We start from the raw sequence: 11,757 nt of genomic DNA on the forward strand, positions 1-11,757 counted from the left end.
TTAGATGTGGTTGCGGACCATGTTTAGAGCAGCCCATTCTAACACATCATAGAATGGTTTGGATTGGAAAGGACCTCAAAGATCATCCAGTTCCAGTGCCCTGTCACGGGCAGGGTTGCCAACTACTATAACAAGTACTAGATCACTTTCCCCAGGGCTCCATTCAACCTGGCCTTGAACACCTGCAGGGATGTGGCAATCCCGAGGGCCCTTCATAGTATGGCCTAGAGTACACATGAAGTACTTTCAGCAATGAACTATAAAAACACAATTCTGGCAAATTGAATATTGGCCTTGATATTATATGATCACCTAGCTTTATTAAAAATTTTTAAGTGCAGCTTAATGCCCAAGCTCTTTGCAGCTTGGTTCATAGGCAGATACCAATATATGAGCACCTCTTCACAAAGCTGAATCTAGTAGGCACAGGGATGCCAATGTGATATGCAGACATCTCCTTCCCCATCACAGAAGAGATTACCTGACCTTCCTTTAAGATGGTGCCAAACATTTTAGAGAACAAGCATTCTTAATGAAAGCAACTATAGACGGAAAAAAATATCAGATGTTTGCATTTCTGTAACATTCTATGATAAAGCAGTGGCCTTGATACCTCTCTACTCACTCATTCTTCTTTGTATCTTGTCTTGTTCAATCCATGCTTTTGCTAATGCTTGTCTTCCCCATTGCCACATTTTAGAAATATATGGCCTGGCCACCTTCTGAAGCTCCCCAGATCATGGAGGTTTGCACCATGGGAGGCTCCCTGTGTAACTGTGCTACAGGAAGAGAAAGCTGTTCAGCTATCCTTCATGCCAGAGTGAGAACACATGCTGTCTGCTACCACACGTGGCAAATTCCAGATACTGAGGCAAAAGCTGAGCAATTTAGCTTCAATACGCAGGTGAGAGCCTCTTCTAAAATGGGACCTCAGGTTTGTTTGTAATACCTACTCCAACATTTTCCATGAGGGACTTGCAGAGAGGCACAGATCACAAAGAGAGGAACAAATTGCAATGCCAGTATCCAGTTGTCTGTCATAGATTTAGGTTTACCCTGTAGCACATGGGCCATCCCTGGCCTCTACAGCTTGTCTCCAGTCACATCTGCAGTTACTGCCTGCTGAAGTGTAATGTCAGCTGAGATTATTGGAGACAGTCCAGGAAGAAGACCAGGAGATGGAGGGATGGAAGCTCTTCGTACATCTTCCTTCATTTGAGCTTGCTTTCACAGAGGCATCTTTTTAGTGGGAGGAGCCTGTGTAATCTCTGGCAGTAGCTTTCCAGAGCCAGATCAGCCAGAACAGCCATGACCTAATCCAGCTGCCTCATCACTTGTGTCACAGCAGATAAGTACCCTGAAGGTATCTTCCCAGATGTGGGGCCAAAGTGGCTTTATTCTGAACTTAAGTGACTTACCATTTCTCTCTCTCCCACAGGTACTTGTGTCTAACCAGCAGTTATAGTTATAGAGGCAAAAAACTCCCAAACATCAGAACTTGAACAATTCTGAAATGCTTCTCAAGACTGCAGAAACAAATTGCACAAAGCCCAGAAGCTCATGATGATTCTCACAGTACTGAGGATTTCTATATCCAATTTTTGATGTAAGCTCCCTTAGCAATCAGTAATACAAGAAGCAAGGTGCTAACCACGGGGTTAACTGAACATTATCTTCTAACATCTTCCACACTTTCATTCTGATTCTGCCTCTGATATATCACATAATGTCACCATAGGAACACGCTCCTACTTTGCTCGAGACCATCGTGTCTGGTCTGGTGTGTCAAGAGAGATGAAATCCAAGTCTACACGAGATAAATCATTCACTACAATTCCATATAGGAACAGGTGTCTGAGGTTACTGTCAGAATTCCATCATTCAGAGAACATAAGAATAATTGTACAGAATTAGACCGAAGGTTCCACTCATTCACTATCCTCTGTTCAGTAATAGAAGAACAGAAGTACCACTTTATGAGAGGCTACAAAAAGTTAAAAAAAAATTAAGGGTGATCTTTTGATACAACCTTCTAGATTCATGACGTTACACCTTCAAGAACCTGACACAAAGGCTGCATGTAGGCCATGTTCAGCAGCCACACACGTATTTATCCCATGAAAACTTCGTCTGCTTCTGAATCCCTTTCTGTTCTTGGCCTCATCAAAATGCTGTAGCACTAAGTTTCACAATTATATGTTGTGCAGAAAAGCACTGCTTTCAGTTTGCATTAAAACTAATTTATCATAGCTTATAAATTCACTGGGTGCCCTTTAGCTCCTGTGCTGTGAGAAATAACAAGTAGTCATTTCCTATTCACCTTCTCTGCACCACACATCTTTTACAGATCTGCATAATAGCTCCTGCTTGTTTTTCCAAGGTAAAGAAACCATTTTGTACTTCCTCCATTATGAGTGACTCCATACCTTAAGACATTTGCTGTCCTTCTCCGTAATCTTTCTAGCTCTTTACAATAGTCAAGGTGAAAATGCACCAGGAATTTATATAGCAGTACAACATTGTTTTCTGACTTGTGTAACCCTTAGCATTCCCTTTGCCTTTTTCACCTCTGTGCAACAATGAGCTGATGCTTTCATTTACCTGAGACAATCATAAAATATCTTTTGCAAGCACTAATGACTAACTTAAAATCCATCACAGAATGCCAGAGGACACAGGAAAGATGAAGTTACCTGAGGTCTGAAAGGAGGACTGTGAGAATTCTAGCAGGTTAATTCACAATATCAATGCATCACTCTTCCAGGAAACTGAATCAATATGCTTAAGTAATCCTCCTACAGGGCCTTTGCTGCATCATGTAACATTGAGATTTCTTGTACTGTGATACAGCAGTAGTGGGGTAGGTGAGCACTGGGTCAGAATCAGATGAATCAGACACATGTATTCAGTCAAGTCATTGTGAATCTGCCTCTAGGAGTTCAGGATCTAGGGACAGAGAGGGAAATCATATCCTCATCAGTTTTAAAGATAGGGACTTGCAAACCTGGTTGTAAAGAACACTTTTTTACTGGTAGTGGTATAATCAACAAACATACAGAGTGGCATGGTCAGATTGGTAACCACAGATAGTAAAGCAAAAAAGACAATCACATTGGAAAGGGACAGTTGGAAACAAATGGAAAAACACTCACCCGTGTTGTAGGACTGCAGGAGAAACTCAAAGAGGAGCAATCTCTGGAAAGAGATCCTTCTTCGGTGGCAGTCAGCCCTTAAATGGGGTCTAGGAGAGGTGCAGCCAGGCTTCAGCCCTTCCGGCCACACAGCTGAATTGCCTTCACCTGTGCTCCTGCAGCTGACTCAGTGCTTGCCTCAGGTGATCAATCAGAGGTTCAGGCCGTGGTTCAACAGTTCCCATACAGAGTCATACAGTTTTGTATCATAATGTGGTCCATCGGAAACTGGTGTTCCTTCATGACTAGATTGAAAATGATGAACAAGGGCAGAGGTGGAAGATTAAAGAAGAAAAAGAAATCATGGTGGAGAAGGTTTCAGGAAAAGAAGAGACTGTTACACCAGGATATGATGATGAGGACCTCTTGGACAAATTGTTAATATGATATTCCAAATATGCATTATAGCATTAAATATATGCACCAGGTAGGGTGCCTAATTGGCTGTTCTGTAACACGATTTAAACATTTCTCAATGCTTAATGCACAAACAGAAGTCTGAAGCATATTTTATTGGAAAAGTAATGTACAAACAATGCAGAGCATGAGTGAACAAAATCATAATGCTGCCTAAACTGCCAACGGCAAGACACGAAACACACATTTTTAAGTATGTTGGAGATGCTCATTGATTTAGTATATAATCTCCCATTTCACTCCATAAAGCAGGTCTCAGAAGACAAGTTACATCCACTATAATTAATACTTCATTTTACATAGTAATAGTAGGGTTTTTTTTTGTTTGTTTGTTTTTTTTAGTGATTAAGGATGTCTCAGAACAGATATGTGTTCTGCCTAGATTTAAAATGACAGCAACAATTCAGTAGCCCATAAAAGGAAGGAAGGTAGGGGGAACAGGGCTACATGCAGAAACGTGAGGTTAGAATTGGTTTGTCTCCTCAAGCCTGAAGAGAATGAGATCAGCCTTAGTGGGCAAATAGGAAGGCTTCAGTAAGGAGAACAGAAATAATGCAAGGAATGTTTTGGAACAAGAGAGAAATGCAAACACTGTTCAGGTAGCTCTGAAAAGAGACTTTCAGCAGACATATACAAGATTAAGCAGAACAAACTACAACATTAAGTTCTAACAGTTCGACTGCTGCCAGACACATCAGTCTAAGTGAAGGCAATGCTACTTAATAGACCGCAGTGTATTTCATGTCTCTTGACAACAGCTTCACTTCTTGACAAGATCTTGGAAAGAACTGCAATTGCAGCAAGATGTCCTGAACAAGGGAGATAACATTGCTATTGATCTTCATTGTTTACTTTTGCACCTGGCTTTTCAGCTTTATTTTCTGCATCGTTAAAAAGCTCGGAGAATCACTTTGCCGGCCCTAAGAGATCATCACTTCAAGAGAAAGAGTGAGAAGTTTTGGATTTCAGACCTGGAGCACCTAGCAACTACGAAGATCCAGTAGAGGAAAAATGTAGACATTGGGCAAAGTATCAATTAATAATTTCTACTGTTAATATCATTACAACGTCATTTCTTTTGATTGGCTACGTACAAAAGCTTTGCCCTAAGGCAGATCTTAAATACAATGCTGTTTCAATCCCAAACATTGTTAATTTACTTTCTTTAATCTTTCATAAAAGCTGCAGTCTCCTTCAGCTTTTCTTCTTCCAACTAACCCTGATACGATCACCAGGCATGGCTATTAGAATGACGCGTATCGACTAGAGCCTGATTCCCATTTAGAAACAAAACAAAAAAGCCAGCCATTGTCTCAGTTTGGAGTTGGACCTAAACAAACAGTTCTAGAAACCCAGGAATTGTCTGTGAGTTTTTTTTTCCAGTCGTTTTTCATTTCAAAGTTCTGTATTTTCAGTGTGAAACAAAACAGAGAAATGCTGAAAGGATCTCCTCTCCAAGTAATTCTGGCCTATTTTTTGAAATCCGAGAGGAAGGGGGTAAACAAACATCAAGCAAACTCTTGGATGCTTACGTGAATGTAATGACCGAGACTTTAAAGTTGGGCCAGCTCTGAGCAGCCCAAGAGAAATTGGACTTCTGTAATATGCTCTTTGTTGGGAGAAAAAAGCAACAGACATAGATATGAGTTATTCTTCTTCGTATGTCTAGTTTTCTTATTGTTGTCATAATTATCTTGAAGAAAGAAAAACAAAGAGGAGAGAAGCATGAATTTTGTGGCATTTCCTGAAGATCTGTGTTTAAACTTTCATCCTGTGCTTCATCAAGCAACTGCTTCTACATGTCTGTTTCTGTTAACCCACCCACATAGCGATCCTATAAGATCATACACATTTATGTCACTCACAGTTACTGCTACCAGCCGTATGTCAATCACAGTTCCTCCCTATCTACCCTGGGTGGCTGTCAATCTGTTATCAGGGCAGAATCTCTTTAACAGGTTCTGAGAATTTATGTCTTTCATCATGACTGCAGTACAGAAATATCCTTTGCTAATAACAGGTGTTAGCAGTAGATGCAATTAAACTTGTCCTGACATGCTTGGATGTTATTCAGCATTGTATTTCAACTGTATTTCTTTCTATCATCTCCCTCTAAGAAAGTTACTTTTATTCTGGTGTAGCAAAAAGCCTTAGTACTCTGTTCAACAGCTTTTCACAGTGCACTGATAAACGTAAACTATTTGAACAACCAGCATCCTGCTGTAATTTTTAAGGTTTTCTGCAAAAGGGAGATAAGCATCTCAAATACTACACGCTTGGATACTAGCTTTGCATGCTATCAGCAGTATGCAAGCAGAGAAGCCATTTATCAGTTTCTGGTTTCTCCCTGAGTATCTAACCAACTTTAAGGGGAAGTTGGCTAAAATTTCACTTTACAAAAGTCAGTATAGAGAGACAGATGTCACTGGGGCAATACCAGCTCACTTCATGCAAAGAACAGGCTACATTTGGACAGAGTGGAGAGATGGAAGACCTCTCCCACACGTCCCTAGGCATATATCATTGATCTATGCCAAAGTTTCCATACCTGGAAAGGCACATAAATTATGAATTTCCTAGTAAAGGTTGTGTCCAAGAATCTCCACTCCTCTCTTTAGGATGTTCTGTTTGTGATTGCATACTGCTTCCTCTCTGGTCAAGATGCATTTGGCCCTTTTGTAGCCTATTACACAATAGTGCCACATGGCTCATTTGATTTAATTCTGAAGTATCTTAGCACAAAATATATGATAAAATACAAAATGTTAGAAGCACAGTCAAGAGAAGTAAAAGTAGTAACTGGATAAAAGATATCCCTTCTTAGAATATGTTTTCAATAACAGCTATGGAAATGCAGTGCAAGGACTGTTTTTTTGTTCTGTTTTACCAGCGAAGTTTGGTCTACGAGTAACAGTTGCCCTCTAGTAGACCAGGTCCACTAAAGAGGTCCAGTATCTAGTTTCAGTAATAATCAAAGAATTATGCAAGAGCTCCTTACAGGGTTCTGTTCTCTTGCAGGAAAAGCACAGAGCAGCAGCTGCAGTAGTTGCACTAGAAGCACTAGTGGTATTACAGCCTGAAGCAGGGGAAATATTCAAGTCTTCCCTTCATCCTGTAGCAAAGGAGGGAAACAGGCATTCGTGTTTGTTGTTAAATACCTGTTTCTAATCACCTCAATTTCTCATGGACACACATGCAGTTACCTGTGATATTAAGCATTTAAAAAAATACTGGTGCTTGGGCCAACAGGTCCATTATGCACCACTATCAATCAAATAGGTTGCAATTTGTAACCACCTTGGCCCTTCTTCCTCCACCTTAAATCAAATGGGAAAGAAAAAATCATCCTAACGACCAGAGTGGCTCATAAATGAATATTCAGTCCTCCATTTATCATTTCTATATTTCTTTTTCATCAGGACTTGAAGTGAAGATGAGCTGATCCCCTCCATCACCACTTCAGCATCACCCTGTTTTGCCAGGTCTGCAGATGAATGGCCACCGGTGGATATGAATGCTGTCAGCCATGTCTGGAGCTGAAGTATGATGTTTAAAACGTGCACAGCTTGAGCAAAGCGTACCTCCTGGTTAACACAGGACCTTCGGCTTCCTGAAGTTTATCAAATCTGATTTGAAAGTTGGTGCATAATAAATATTAGTACAGAAAGCAAAACAGGCCCTAGTCCATACATTACAATATGCATTTAAAAGTAAAGTCCAGTCCACCAGGAAGAACTATCATAAGCAGTGATTCTAGAAGAGGTTGGGTTTGATTCAGGCAATGATTCACAAGTGCAGACACCCTATGCATCTGTAGATGTTAAATCCTTCTTACTGAACTCCCTTTTTCTTCTAACTCACGGTGCTTAAGTCCCACAGCAGCTCTGTTGCGTACAGATTATTATTACCTTAGGTTGTCCATAGGCATCCTTTATCTTACCATCTAATTACTAACAAAAATAGAGAAAATAGAGTGGATTACCGAACTCAGCCTCTAGAGACATTCAGTACTATAAGGGGGGAGGCACAATTTCATTAGATGCTGAAAGCGGATTGGGAAGGGTACGTAACAGGGGAACATTTTAGGAAGCAGACGGGAGTAGGAAGAGAGGAAGATAGGGTAGAAAAATAGAAATGATGATCAGATCTAAGCGACATGAGAGGAGAGTACAGGCCAGAAAACCTGAAAACAAAACTCTTGCTAGTATTTTTCAGATGCATTTTGCATAATTCTAGTATAATGAAGGCAATCCTTGAAACTGAGTTTTCTGTATATTGATTTCTAACAGCTGACGTGAGCTTAAAATATCTTTTTATGTAGGAGAAGTTCAGCTTCCCCCCAATATGTTCTGTGCTTTCCTTCCTTCTATCTCACTGGGACTAAAATCAGCTTCTTGAGGACAGTCCACCCCTTCTTCCTGCTGCTTTGTCTCCCATACCTCCAGAGAGAGCCCCCTCTAACGTCACCTCTGATGTCACTAGCAGAGGGCTAAGGCTGTAAATAAAAGGCATGAGGTAACAGAATTAGAATGGGAACAAGTGAACTATCAAGAAACCAGGAGACTATTTTCAAGGCAATGCTTGTCTCCTTAGAGATGAAAAACGAGGAGGAGTCAGATGAAGGAAATATGAGTGATTAAAAAGTGAATTGGTTTTCTGATTTTTTTTAAAGGTATTCAGTGAGATTTCAGCAACCCTTTACATTCATAATGAAGACACGGAACGGAAGACGTGAAATTGAAGATTTAGTCTAGCTGTAAAATTGTATTTAGGTATGCATATAAGAAATGCATACAGAAGAATATTCCTGTTGAATTTTATTCCTTGCATTTGATTACAAAAACATTGGGGAATGTGTTACTATTAATTGTGCATATAAAGCAGGCTATAAATTTCTTTCTAAAAGCCTCTAAAAAGCCCTAGGTGTGGTGCCAATGCTGCAACGGTGAGAAGGTTCATTTTTACTCCTGTTAATGCAATATGCTTCCACAGAATCTGCTGCAGTAAAAGTCAGTTAAAGAGCCAAAAGAATGGAAAGGCTTGACTATACATATAAGACTGCAGTTCCTTTGCATTCTTCCCGATGATAGAAATAATTGTATCATCTTCAAAAGCCTCTAATAAGTTTGAGGCTGGCACACCTACAAATACAGGGTCTGTCCCATGACCCCTGGGGTGACAAGACAAACCTTCTAACATGGCCTTAGCAAACAACTATCTCAAAATGCAGTGAATTTAATGTGGTGAATTGTCTGTTTTCTAGATTGTTACCTGTCTCAGTTACTGTTAATTTGGCTCTATCACCTGCCTGTTTTTTTTACTCTCAAAACACGTAAGAAAAGCATAGTGTAGAATCTAGTCAAAAAAAGGAATTGAACATCAACAATCTATGAAATATGTATATATTATATGTATATTTCATAAGCAATTCTGGATGATCTGCATTAATTATACCTCCACATGTTGGTATCTTTGTATCAACAACATATCATTAGTCATGCATTACTGGTTATATAATCAGTATCTAGACAGCAAACAACTCCATATCTAACTGCATAGGTAACATAGGCAATAATCTGGAATCATTCCAGACATCACCTTCTCTCAAATGCTCGTTACTGCCTTTTAGGTAAAGATTAGTGCCTGTACATTTGAACCTTGTAAGGGAAAACATATGAATGCTCTTCACATTCTTCAGTGTGAAGCCAGCTTGTTCATTTAAGCACATAACGAAGGTGCTTTGAAGCAACTTAGTTGAGTTATAATTGTCCACACTTGGAACATAAAGTGGTATTTTTGAGTTCCTGGCAAGAGGGAGATTTCTTAATGTAAAAACTTGCATTTTAAAATGCTGTTATAACTGGGTTATTATTCTTGATTTTATATCCCAAACTTTAGAACAGACCACATGGAAAAGAGATATACATTTTTACCATCACATTACTAAAGCAAGAGCAATAGGAAAAGGGCCAGTGACAAGGAAATGCATTTATAAAAATAATCACTTGTAGTAGCACTTAGAGCCTCCTATGAGGTCTTCATTTTGCTATGAGCTGTGACTTAAAAGCAGTCCTTTGAAGAGCTTAATTTTGTTTTGTGAGAAGACAACAGGTAAATCAGACGTGGTGGAAGGGAGCAAGTGATACAGCCCTGATTAGCTTAATAAGCAGCAGAATTGCCTGCAGCTGCCTCTTGCCTGAATTGCAGCCTAGCAGCAAGTACTTCAGTTTTAGAAACAAGAACACTACAAACAAGACTACTTTTTCAGCCAGGCTTTTCCTGCTGACAAAATGGTGGAACACAAATTGTGCTCTCAGTTAAGGCCATCTCAGCTCTGTAGAAGCAGCACTCCCCACCTCAGCCTTATTTGTGCAGTCTAGCAAACGTTATGAGTTTCCTACTTGCAAACCCAATTTCAGTGCTTCTCAGCACCTCACCTATATCCCCTAACAACAGAGGAAAGGTATACTTCAATTTTTAATAAGCAGCAGCAACCTGAATTCGGTGCAAGCTGCTTAGCTCTAGATAAAGCAACAGCAGTTAAACCACAGTTAAACCCCTAAAGAGAGAATGACTGAGAATTGGGAGTGCATCCAAAAACCTGCAGCATTTAATTGTCTCTCATGATATATACTGGAAGCAAGGTATGACTATAGACATACACAACCAAAGAAATGTTCATCTCGATTCCTTGCTCTCTTTTTTTCTTTGAAAACAAAAATATTGCTGTTGTTCAGTTCCCCATGCTGGAGACATGGCTGCTGGCAGTGCCTTCCAGTAAAACTGGAGGACAGCTGAAGATGGCTTTTGATCAAAGCCATCTTATTGCCACAAGGTAACTTTACAAACAGATGAAGAAACTTCAGAGAATCCTTTGAGTTGGTAGGGACTTTTAAAGGCCATCCAGTCCAACTCCCCTGCAATGAACAGGGACATGCACAGCTTGATCAGGGTGCTCAGAGCCCCTCCAGCCTGACCTTAGATGTCTCCAGAGTTCAGGATCCAGCACCTCTTTGGGCGATCTGTGCCAGTGCCTCATTACCCTTACTGTAAAAAACATTTCCTTTTATATATATATTTATATACATATATATATATAGGTATACTATCTATCTTTCTATCCAATCAAAATCTCCCCTCTTTTAGTTTGAAACCATTTCCCCTTGTCCTATCCCAACAGACCCTGCTAGAGAGACAGTCCCTTTCCCTTTTAGACACTAAAAGGCCGCTCTCAGCTCTCACCAGAGTCTTCTCTTCCCCTGGTTGAACAGCCCCAGCTCTCCCAGCCTGTCCTCACAGGGACGTGTTCCATCCCTTGGATCGTGTTTGTGGCCCTCAATTTATGCCTGGCCTTTCTCTAGCAGCAGGCAGCGCTCCCATATGCAGGTTCCTCTGCCTTAATGCCTGCAGAGCTATAACAGAGTACCTGGATGTTACTTCTTTTAAACTGCCCTGCCACTAAAAGAGGCTGCAGGCACCAGGATCAGCCCAGAGGCATGGCAGAGAGTTTGTATCTTTCCACTGGTTGTGGTTAAAGAGGAGATTTCTCTGCATCTAAATTTTTTTTCAGCATCTTCAGTTACTGCTCTGTCAAAATAGCCCTGAGTTTGCCAGTAGGCATCTCTGAATGAATAGACATAAACCACAGGCCTTGGAACAGGGACCTATGGAGATCCAGTGAGAAGTCATTCTCTCATCTACGTTTATAGCTGTGATTTTTTTCATACATTGGTATACTAAAGAAGCAATTCTGTGTTTGAATATAGTATTTCTATCCACTGCGGGTGAGAGTAAGTCAGACCAGCAATAGAATTTCCTGCAATAGAATCATGGAATATCCCAAGTGGGAAGGGACCCATAAGGAGCATCAAGTCCAACTCCTGGCTCTATAAAGGACCATCAAAAGATTGGACCATATGTCTGAGAGTGTTGTCCAGATGCTCCTTGAACTCTGGCAGCTCGGGGCCGTGACCACTGCCCTCCACCCTCAGGTGCAGGCCCTGTCCCTAAGCCCCAGCTGCCCCTCCCCTGACACACTCCATGCCGTTCCCTCGGGCCCTGTCGCTGTCACACAGAGCAGGGCTCAGCGCTGCCCCTCCGCTCCCTGTGAGGAGCTGCAGCCGCCGTGAGGCCTCCCCTCAGCTCCTCT

The 11,757-nt window shown here is 40.9% G+C and overlaps 1 long non-coding RNA gene across 2 annotated transcripts in view; it reads right to left on the reverse strand.

The window, feature by feature from the left end:
- Positions 1-11,757, reverse strand: part of LOC107053692 — a 33,392-nt gene that overhangs the window by 14,357 nt on the left and 7,278 nt on the right. Inside the window, exons 2-3 of one of the 2 annotated variants that reach the window (XR_006932709.1) lie at positions 3,153-3,436; positions 1,723-2,946 (exon numbers count right to left, since the gene is read on the reverse strand). This is a non-coding gene — a long non-coding RNA (uncharacterized LOC107053692). Of the gene's footprint in view, positions 1-1,722; positions 2,947-3,152; positions 3,437-11,757 lie in introns of those variants that run through there. The other variant, XR_001467201.4, reaches the window with a different exon arrangement.

Source organism: Gallus gallus, chromosome 1 (assembly GCF_016699485.2).
Source record: "Gallus gallus isolate bGalGal1 chromosome 1, bGalGal1.mat.broiler.GRCg7b, whole genome shotgun sequence".
In the NCBI taxonomy this organism is placed as follows: Eukaryota; Metazoa; Chordata; class Aves; order Galliformes; family Phasianidae; genus Gallus; species Gallus gallus.